Here is an 11,570-nt window from a genome sequence, read left to right as displayed (position 1 = left end):
GGAGTCAGCTGCAAACAGCAGACCCTGGGGGCTTGTTTATGTGTAAACATCTTGAAAATCCAGAAAGTCAGGGAAAGGTCAGAAAAACAACAATGTGTCTTGTGACTTGGTAACATTCCACAAACGACTGTATAAAATAAAGAGGAGTGTCGTTCAGGGCGGCTGCCATGTTTTCTTGTCTTGTGTTGTCTTGTGTGTTCATTCCTTTGTTTAGGAAACACGTGGACCCCAACACTCTATAAATGGTGTAACCCTTTTAATTAACAGTATTTACCTGAGGACAGGACTCAGTGAGGTAAATATGATTTTATGTGGAGTCTTGCAATAAGTTTGTCTCCCAGCCTCCAGCCACTCCAGCCCTAATATACATATACCCTTTATACTTCTGGACCTTTTAAAGCATGCATCTGATCCTATTGTCACTGCTCAAAATCATCAATACTTTCCCTTCTGCCTGCAGAACAGATTCCAAATTCCTTAAACCTTCATTGAAAGGCCATTGTAGCTTACAGTGTTAGATTAAACACAACATATATTTACAACCTCAGCAATCTCTATACATCTTTTCACTATCTTTAGGTATATGAGAATCCTAGCTGTTCTACAAAACATGACAGTGTAATTTGGCAAACATAGTAATTTTGGCTTTTATCCAGCTTGGCCCTGCTGGTTTTTTTTTCAAGAGGTCTGAGTCTGCATTGGTTACCAAGAGTTTCTTAGTCAAGCCCTACCTATATGGCAGTCAGTAGGAATTTCTGCCAGAGTATGGTGAACCAATCATTGAGATTCTCCAGTCCATCATGGATTATTCAGTGAGAGAGTAAAAGTAGATGAAGCATCATCAATTTGCAACCATCTTAACCTAGAAACAAAAACACAGCAAAAAGGAAAGGACACTAAAAGAACCAACCAGCAAACAAAACAACAAGTATTCCAAGTGAGATTTATTTTTTTATGTTCTATTTTTCTGTTAGTGGCCTTTTAAGCTGCAAAATATAACTGAATATGAATTAAACTGTAAATACATAATTGACTCATTTATCTATTTTTCTCAGAGACAAAGGCATAGTGCTAGTTTTCTTTGAAAATATTCTAAACCATGCTAAAACATGTCCAGTTTACAACCGGCCTTTAGAATTTGTATAGGGCTGATTTTCTGCTTCGAAACTGATGCTATTATGTCTCTTCCAGCTTTACTAAAAAGGATTTTGTACTGTATGTTTATATCAGATCTAAAGCCTTCACAAAACATGAAGACCTAATTAAATGTAATCATTTTTGCTGATTCTCTGGACATGGTCCTAATGTAGATAAAATTAAGACCTCATTCATAGGAGAAGTTGGTGATTCATCCAGTGTCTACCTATGATCATTGTTGTCCATACACTGACTTAAAATTGCCCCTTCACGATTCATGACACAGCACTGTCAAAAACTTCACACATATTTTCACACTCTCGTTCTGCTTGGATCCTCACTAAATCTTGTGACGTACTCAGAGCAGATTCTGGTTTCACCTGACACACCAATGTAACTATTCTGAAGAGAAGTTTGGTATTCTCTAGCAAAATCAAAGATGTGTCCACCCTATGACCCAGCAATTCTAGGCATATGCACAACAGAAACTCATGCGCAAAAGGAGAAATGTTTAAGGATATTTTAGAACAAGAACTAAAAAAAAAAAAAGAAAAGAAAAGAAAAAAATCCCAAATTGATAATTACCTAAATATTCATTCTTTGGGAATATATACATTGTAGTACAGCCACGAAATGGCATTTTATATATCCATATGAAAAGGTCAAACAAAAATAGAGTGAAAAAAGCAGGATACAAAAATACTGGCATAGTACATGATATGGGTAAAAATTTAAAACATAAAAACAATATATATTTTGGGGATACATATATAGTGAAAAAATAAAGTAGTAGGAAGGACATATCAACTATAGTTCAATGAAAATGGAAAAAAAAGATTACAGGTGTGAGCTACCATGCTTGACCAGCTGCCACATGTTGTAGTCTCAGCGACCTGAAAGTTGCACAATAGTACAACACAGCCCTACCTCCCAATACCTGGTCCTTCTACCAACCTCTGCGCATCATGCTGGAATGGTGCAGTGAAAAGGAGTTAGTCCAGGCTGACCTTTTAGTTCTTTGAAGATGTCCGAATAGGAAGAGCTCCAGTCTCCAACTCTCAGCTAGAGCGACACAGAAGAACGGTGATTTCTGCATTTTCTTTCTTTCTTTCTTTTTTTATATATTTTTATTATACTTTAAGTTCTAGGGTACATGTGCATAACGTGCAGGTTTGTAATATATGTATACTTGTGCCATGCTGGTGTGCTGCACCCATCAACTCGTCAGCACCCATCAAGTCATCATTTATATCATGTATAACCCCCAATGCAATCCTTCCCTCCTCCCCCTCCCCATGATAGGCCCCAGTGTGTGATGTTCCCCTTCCCGAGTCCAAGTGATCTCATTGTTCAGTTCCCACCTATGAGTGAGAACATGCGGTGTTTGGTTTTCTCTTCTTGTGATAGTTTGCTAAGAATGATGGTTTCCAGCTGCATCCATGTCCCACAAAGGACGCAAACTCATCCTTTTTGATGGCTGCATAGTATTCCATGGTGTATATGTGCCACATGTTTCAATCCAGTCTGTCACAGATGGACATTTGGGTTGATTCCAAGTCTTTGCTATTGTGAATAGTGCCGCAATAAACATACGTGTGCATGTGTCTTTGTAGTAGAATAATTTATAATCCTTTGGGTATATACCCAGTAGTGGGATGGCTGGGTCATATGGTACATCTAGTTCTAGATCCTTGAGGAATCGCCATACTGTTTTCCATAATGGTTGAACTAGTTTACAATCCCACCAACAGTGTAAAAGTGTTCCTATTTCTCCACATCCTCTCCAACACCTGTTGTTTCCTGACTTCTTAATGATTGCCATTCTAACTGGTGTGAGATGGTATCTAATTGTGGTTTTGATTTGCATTCTCTGATGGCGAGTGATGATGAGCATTTTTTCATGTGTCTGTTGGCTGTATGGATGTCTTCTTTTGAGAAATGTCTGTTCATATCCTTTCCCCACTTTTGATGGGGTTGTTTGTTTTTTTCTTGTATATTTGTTGAGTTCTTTGTAGATTCTGGATATTAGCCCTTTGTCAGATGAGTAGGTTGCAAAAATTTTCTCCCATTCTGTAGGTTGCCTGTTCACTCTGATGGTAGTTTCTTGCTGTGCAAAAGCTCTTTAGTTTAATGAGATCCATTTGTCAATTTTGGCTTTTGCTGCCGTTGCTTTTGGTGTTTTAGACATGAAGTCCTTGCCCATGCCTATGTCCTGAATGGTACTACCTAGATTTTCTTCTAGGGTTTTTATGGTATTAGGTCTAACATTTAAGTCTCTAATCCATCTTGAATTAATCTTCATATAAGGGGTAAGGAAAGATCCAGTTTCAGCTTTCTACTTATGGCTAGCCAATTTCTCAGCACCATTTATTAAATAGGGAATCCTTTCCCCATTTCTTGATTCTCTCAGGTTGTCAAAGATGAGATGGCTGTAGATGTGTGGTATTATTTCTGAGGACTCTGTTCTGTCCCTTGGTCTATATTTCTGTTGTAGTACCAGTACCATGCTGTTTTGGTTACTGTAGCCTTGTAGTATACTGTGAAGTCAGGTAGCGTGACGCCTCCAGCTTTGTCCTTTTGACTTAGGATTGTCTTGGCAATGCGGGCTCTTTTTTGATTCCATATGAACTTTAAAGCAGTTTTTTCCAATTCTGTGAAGAAAGTCATTGGTAGCTTGATGGGGGTGGCATTGAATCTATAAATAACCTTGCGCAGTATGGCCATTTTCACGATATTGATTCTTCCTATCCATGAGCATGGTATGTTCTCCCATTTGTTTGTGTCCTCTTTGATTTCACTGAGCAGTGGTTTGTAGTTCTCCTTGAAGAGGTCCTTTACATCCCTTGTAAGCTGGATTCCTAGGTATTTTATTCTCTTTGAAGCAATTGTGAATGGAAGTTCATTCCTGATTTGGCTCTCTGCTTGTCTGTTACTGGTGTATAAGAATGCTTGTGATTTTGCACATTAATTTTGTATCCTGAGACTTTGCTGAAGTTGCTTATCAGCTTAAGGAGATTTTGGGCTGAGACGATGGGGTTTTCTAAATACACAATCATGTCATCTGCAAACAGGGACATTTGACTTCTTCTTTTCCTAACTGGATACCTTTAGTTCTTCTCTTGCCTGATTGCCCTAGCCAGAACTTCCAACACTATGTTGAATAGGAGTGGTGAGAGAGGGCATCCCTGTCTTGTGCCAGTTTTCAAAGGGAATTTTTCCAGTTTTTGCCCATTCAGTATGATATAGCTGTGGGTTTGTCATAAATAGCTCTTATTATTTTGAGGTACGTTCCATCAATACCGAATTTATTGAGCGTTTTTAGCATAAAGGGCTGTTGAATTTTGTCAAAAGCCTTTTCTGCATCTATTGAGATAATCATGTGGTTCCTGTCTTTGGTTCTGTTCTATGCTGGATTACGTTTATTGATTTGCGAATGTTGAACCAGCCTTGCATCCCAGGATGAAGCCCACTTGATCATGGTGGAAGCTTTTTGATATGCTGCTGAATCCGTTTTGCCATATTTTATTGAGGATTTTGCATCGATGTTCATCAGGGATATTGGTCTAAAATTCTCTTTTTTTGTTGTGTCTCTGCCAGGCTTTGGTATCAGGATGATGTTGGCCTCATAAAATGAGTTTGGGAGGATTCCCTCTTTTTCTATTGATTGGAATAGTTTCAGAAGGAATGGTACCAGCTCCTCCTTGTACCTCTGGTAGAATTCAGCTGTGAATCCATCTGGTCCTGGACTTTTTTGGTGGGTAGGCTATTAATTGTTGCATCGATTTCAGAGCCTGCTCTTGGTCTATTCAGGATTCAACTTCTTCCTGGTTTAGTCTTGGGAGAGTGTAAGTGTCCAGGAAATTATCATTTCTTCTAGATTTTCTAGTTGATTTGCGTAGAGGCGTTTACAGTATTCTCTGATGGTGTTTGTATTCTGTGGGGTCAGTGGTGATATACCCTTTATCATATTATTGCATCTATTTGATTCCTCTCTCTTTTCTTCTTTATTAGTCTTGCTAGCGGTCTGTCAACTTTGTTGATCTTTTCAAAAAACCAACTCCTGGATTCATTGATTTTTGGAGGGGTTTTTGTGTCTCTATCTCCTTCAGTTCTGCTCTGATCTTAGTTATTTCTTGCCTTCTGCTAGCTTTTGGATGTGTTTGCTCTTGCCTCTCTAGTTCTTTTAACGTGATTAGAGTGTCAATTTTAGATCTTTCCTGCTTTCTCTTGTGGGTATTTAGTGCTATAATTTCCCTCTACACACTGCTTTAAATGTGTCCCAGAGATTCTGGTATGTTGTATCTTTGTTCTCATTAGTTTCAAAGAACATCTTTATTCTGCTTTCATTTCGTTATGTACCCAGTAGTCATTCAGGAGCAGGTTGTTCAGTGTCCATATAGTTGAGCAGCTTTGATTGAGTTCTTAGTCCTGAGTTCTAGTTTTTGCACTGTGGTCTGATAGACAGTTTGTTATAATTTCTGTTCTTTGACATTTGCTGAGGAGTGCTTTACTTCCAATTATGTGGTCAATTTTGGAATAAGTGCGATGTGGTGCTGAGAAGAATGTATATTCTGTTGATTTGGGGTGGAGAGTTCTATAGATGTCTATTAGGTCCACTTGGTGCAGAGATGAGTTCAATTCCTGGATATCCTTGTTAACTTTCTGTCTCGTTGATCTGTCTAATGTTGACAGTGGGGTGTTGAAGTCTCCCATTATTATTGTATGTGAGTCTAAGTCTCTTTGTAGGTCTCTAAGGACTTGCTTGATGAATCTGGGTGCTCCTGTATTGGATGCATACATATTTAGGAGAGTTAGCTCTTCCTGTTGAATTGATCCCTTTACCATTATGTAATGGCCTTCTTTTTCTCTTTTGATCTTTGATGGTTTAAAGTCTGTTTTATCAGAGACTAGGATTGCAACCCCTGCTTTTTTTGTGTTCTCCATTTGCTTGGTAGATTTTCCTCCATCCCTTTATTTTGAGCCTATGTGTCTCTGCATGTGAGATGGGTCTCCTGAATATAGCAGCCTGATGGGTCTTGACTCTTTTTCCAGTTTGCCAGTCTGTGTCTTTTAATTGGAGCATTAGTCCATTGATATTTAAGGTTAATGTTATATGTGAACTTGATCCTGTCTTATGATATTAACTGGTTATTTTGCTCGTTAGTTGATGCAGTTTCTTCCTAACCTCGATGGTCTTTACATTTTGGTATGTTTTTGCAATGGCTGGTACCGGTTGTTCCTTTCCATGTTTAGGGCTTCCTTCAGGCCTTGTAAGGCAGCCTGGTGGTGACAAATCTCTAAGCATTTGTTATCTGTAAAGGATTTTATTTCTCCTTCACTGATGAAACTTAGTTTGGCTGGATATGAAATTCTGGGTTGAAAATTCTTTTCTTTAAGAACGTTGAATATTGGCCCCCACTCTCTTCTGGCTTGTAGAGTTTCTGCCGAGAGATCTGCTGTTAGTCTGATGGGCTTCCCTTTGTGGGTACCCGACCTTTCTCTCTGGCTGCCCTTAGATTTTTCCTTCATTTCAACTTTGGTGAATCTGGAAGTTATGTGTCTTGAGTTGCTCTTCTGGAGGAGTATCTTTGTGGCGTTCTCTGTATTTCCTGAATTTGAATGTTGGCCTGCCCTCCTAGGTTGGGGAAGTTCTCCTGGATGATACCCTGAAGCGTGTTTTCCAACTTGGTTCCATTTTCCCCCCTCACTTTCAGGCACCCCAATCAGACGTAGATTTGGTCTTTTTACATAATCCCATACTTCTTGCAGGCTTTGTTCATTTCTTTTCCTTCTTTTTTCTTTGGGTTTCTCTTCTCGCTTCATTTCATTCATTTGATCCTCAATCGCTGATACTCTTTCTTCCAGTTGATCGAGTCGGTTACTGAAGCTTGTGCATTTGTCACTTATTTCTCGTGTCATGGTTTTCATCTCTGTCATTTCGTTTATGATCTTCTCTGCATAATTAGTTTAGCTGTCAATTCTTCCACTCTTTTTTCAAGATTTTTAGTTCTTTGCGCTGGGTACGTAATTCCTCCTTTAGCTCTGAGAAGTTTGATGGACTGAAGCCTACTTCTCTCTCATCTCGTCAAAGTCATTCTCTGACCAGCTTTGATCCGTTGCTGGCGATGGGCTGCGCTCCTTTGCAGGGGGAGATGCGCTCTTATTTTTTGAATTTCCAGCTTTTCTGCCCTGCTTCTTCCCCATCTTTGTGGTTTTATCTGTCTCTGGTCTTTGATGATGGTGACGTACTGATGGGGTTTTGGTATAGGTTCCTTCCTGTTTGATAGTTTTCCGTCTGACAGTCAGAAGGGCTTCTGTTGGTCTGTTGGAGATTGCTTGAGGTCCACTCCAGACCCTGTTGCCTGGGTATCAGCAGCAGAAGTTGCAGAAGATAGAATATTGCTGAACAGCGAGTGTACGTGTCTGATCTTCCTTTGGAAGCTTCCTCTCAGGGGTGTACTCCACCCTGTGAGGTGTGGGGTGTCAGACTGCCCCTAGTGGGGGATGTCTCCAGCTGGGCTACTCAGGGGTCAGGGACCCACCTGAGCAGGCAGTCTGTAGGTTCTCAGATCTCAACCTCCGCATTGGGAGATTCACGGCTCTCCCCAAAGCTGTCAGACAGAGTTGTTCACGTCTGCACCGGCCCCTGCTGCTTCCCCTATTGGACTTCAGCTGTGCACTGTCCCCAGAGGTAGAGTCTACAGAGACAGGCAGGCTTCCTTGAGCTGCTGTGAGCTCCACCCAGTTCGAGCTTCCCAGTGGCTTTGTTTACCTACTTAGCCTCAGCATGGCGGGCGCCCCTCCCCCAGCCTCGCTGCTGACTTGCGGATAGATCGCCGCAGACTGCTGTGTTAGCAGTGAGGGAGGCTCCGTGGGCATGGGACCCTCCCGGCTAGGTGTGGATATATTCTCCTGGTGTGCCTGTTTCCTTAAAGCGCAGTATTGGGGTGGGAGTTATCCGATTGTCCAGGTGTTGTGTTTCTCAGTTCCCCTGGCTAGGAACGGATTTTCTTCCCCCTTGCACTTCCAGGTGAGGCGATGCCTCGCCCTGCTTCAGCTCTCGCTGTTCAGGCTGCAGCAGCTGACCAGCACCGATTGTCCGGCACTCCCTAGTGAGATGACCACAGTACCTCAGTTGAAAATGCAGAAATCACCGGTCTTCTGTGTCGCTCGCGCTGGGAGTTGGAGACTGGAGCTGTTCCTATTTGGCCATCTTGCTCCGCCCTTCCGATATCTGCATTTTCAACTGAGGTACTGGGGTCATCTCACTGGGGAGTGCTGGACAATCGGTGCTGGTCAGCTGCTGCAGGTGGTCCAGGGAGAGCTGAAGCAGGGCGAAGCATCGCCTCACCTGGAAGCGCAAGGAGGAAGGGAATCCCTTTTCGTAGCCAGGGGAACTGAGACACACAACACCTGGAAAATCGGGTAACTCCCACCCCAATACTGCGCTTTAAGCAAACTGGCACACCAAAAGAATATATCCCACAGCTGGCCAGGAGGGTCCCACGCCCACGGAGCCTCCCTCACTGCTAACACAGCAGTCTGCGGCGATCTAATCCCAAGGCAGCAGCAAGACTGGGGGAGGGGCGCCCGCCATTGCTGAGGCTTAAGTAGGTAAACAAAGTCACTGGGAAGCTCGAACTGGGTGGAGCTCACAGCAGCTCAAGGAATCCTGCCTGTCTCTGTAGACTCCACCTCTGGGGACAGGGCACAGCTAAAAAACAACAGGGGAAGCAGCAGAGGCCTGTGCAGATGCGAACGACTCCCTCTGACAGCTTTGTAGAGAGCAGTGGATTTCCCAACATGGAGGTTGAGATCTGAGAACGGGCAGACTGCCTGCTCAAGTGGGTCCCTGACCCCTGAGTAGCATAACTGGGAGACATCCCCCACTAGGGGCAGTCTGACACCTCACACCTCACAGGGTGGAGTACACCCCTGAGAGGAAACTTCCAAAGGAAGAATCAGACACGTACACTCGCTGTTCAGCAATATTCTATCTTCTGCAACTTCTGCTGCTGATACCCAGGCAAAAAGGGTCTGTAGTGGACCTCAAGTAATCTCCAACAGACCTACAGCTGAGGGTCCTCACGGTTAGAAGGAAAACTATCAAACAGGAAGGACACCTATACCAAAACCACATCAGTACGTCACCATCATCAAAGACCAGAGACAGATAAAAAAACAAAGATGGGGAAAAAGCAGGGTAGAATAACTGGAAATTCAAAAAATAAGAGCGCATCTCCCCCTGCAAAGGAGCGCAGCCCATCGCCAGCAATGGATCAAAGCTGGTCAGAGAATGACTTTGACGAGATGAGAGAAGAAGGCTTCAGTCCATCAAACTTCTCAGAGCTAAAGGAGGAATTATGTACACAGCGCAAAGAAACTAAAAATCTTGAAAAAAGAGTGGAAGAATTGACAGTTAGACTAATTAATGAAGAGAAGGTCATAAACGAAATGAGAGAGATGAAAACCATGACACGAGAAATACGTGACAAATGCACATGCTTCAGTAACCGACTCGATCAACTGGAAGAAAGAGTATCAGCGATTGAGGATCAAATGAATGAAATGAAGCGAGAAGAGAAACCAAAAGAAAAAAGAAGAAAAACAAATGAACAAAGCCTGCAAGAAGTATGGGATTATGTAAAAAGATCAAATCCACGTCTGATTGGGGTGTCTGAAAGTGAGGGGGAAAATGGAACCAAGTTGGAAAACACTCTTCAGGATATCATCCAGGAGAACTTCCCCAACCTAGGAGGGCAGGCCAACATTCAAATTCAGGAAATACAGAGAACGCCACAAAGATACTCCTCCAGAAGGGCAAGTGCAAGACACATAATTTCCAGATTCACCAATGTTGAAATGAAGGAAAAAATCTTAAGGGCAGCCAGAGAGAAAGGTCGGGTTATCCACAAAGGGAAGCCCATCAGACTAACAGCAGATCTCTTGGCAGAAACTCTACAAGCCAGAAGAGAGTGGGGGCCAATATTCAATGTTCTTAAAGAAAAGAATTTTCAACCTAGAATTTCATATCCAGCCAAACTAAGTTTCATCAGTGAAGGAGAAATAAAATCCTTTTCAGATAAGCAAATGCTTAGAGATGTTGTCACCACCAGGCCTGCCTTACAAGAGACCCTGAAGGAAGCACTAAACATGGAAAGGAACAACCGGTACCAGCCATTGCAAAAACATGCCAAAATGTAAAGACCATCGAGGCTAGGAAGAAACTGCATCAACTAACGAGCAAAATAACTAGTTAATATCATAATGACAGGATCAAGTTCACACATAACAATATTAACCTTAAATGTAAATGCACTAAATGCTCCAATTAAAAGACACAGACTGGCAAACTGGATAAAGAGTCAAGACCCATCAGTCTGCTGTATTCAGGAGACCCATCTCACATGCAAAGACATACATAGGCTCAAAATAAAGGGATGGAGGAAAATCTACCAAGCAAATGGAGAACACAAAAAAGCAGGGGTTGCAATCCTAGTCTCTGATAAAACAGACTTTAAACCATCAAAGATCAAAAGAGACAAAGAAGGCCATTACATAATGGCAAAGGGATCAATTCAACAGGAAGAGCTAACTCTCCTAAATATATATGCACCCAATACAGGAGCACCCAGATTCATAAAGGAAGTCCTTAGGGACTTACAAAGAGACTTAGACTCCCATACAATAATAATGGGAGACTTCAACACTCCACTGTCAACATTAGACAGATCAACGAGACAGAAAGTTAACAAGGATATCCAGGAATTGAACTCATCTCTGCACCAAGTGGACCTAATAGACATCTATAGAACTCTCCACCCTAAATCAACAGAATATACATTCTTCTCAGCACCACATCGCACTTATTCCAAAATTGACACATAATTGGAAGTAAAGCACTCCTCAGCAATGTCAAAGAACAGAAATTATAACAAACTGTCTCTCACACCACAGTGCAATCAAACTAGAACGCAGGACTAAGAAACTCAATCAAAGCTGCTCAACTACATGGAAACTGAAGAACCTGCTCCTGAATGACTACTGGGTACATAACAAAATGAAAGCAGAAATAAAGATGTTCTTTGAAACTAATGAGAACAAAGATACAACATACCAGAATCTCTGGGACACATTTAAAGCAGTGTGTAGAGGGAAATTTATAGCACTAAATGCCCACAAGAGAAAGCAGGAAAGATCTAAAATTGACACTCTAACATCACAGTTAAAATAACTAGAGAGGCAAGAGCAAACACATTCAAAAGCTAGCAGAAGGCAAGAAATGACTAAGATCAGAGCAGAACTGAAGGAGATTGAGACATAAAAAACCCTCCAAAAAATCAATGAATCCAGGAGTTGGTTTTTTGAAAAGATCGATAAAAATGACAGACCGGGCCGGGCGCGGTGGCTCAAGCCTGTAATCCCAGCAGTTT

At 41.9% G+C, this 11,570-nt stretch overlaps 1 protein-coding gene across 2 annotated transcripts in view; it reads right to left on the bottom strand.

Moving 5' to 3' along the window:
- Positions 1 to 676: 676 nt before the first annotated feature.
- SPIN3 (spindlin family member 3) overlaps positions 677 to 11,570 on the bottom strand; it is a 29,115-nt gene continuing 18,221 nt past the window's right edge. For both annotated transcript variants that reach the window (XR_004434754.1, XR_004434759.1), the window contains exon 4: positions 677 to 862. The gene's annotated coding sequence lies outside the window, so the exon portion shown is untranslated. The remainder of the gene's footprint in view (positions 863 to 11,570) is intronic.

Source organism: Trachypithecus francoisi, unplaced genomic scaffold (assembly GCF_009764315.1).
Source record: "Trachypithecus francoisi isolate TF-2019V2 unplaced genomic scaffold, Tfra_2.0 Lachesis_group6, whole genome shotgun sequence".
In the NCBI taxonomy this organism is placed as follows: Eukaryota; Metazoa; Chordata; class Mammalia; order Primates; family Cercopithecidae; genus Trachypithecus; species Trachypithecus francoisi.
Note: the sequence above shows the minus strand (reverse complement) of the source record. Positions and strands in the feature narration are given on the sequence as shown.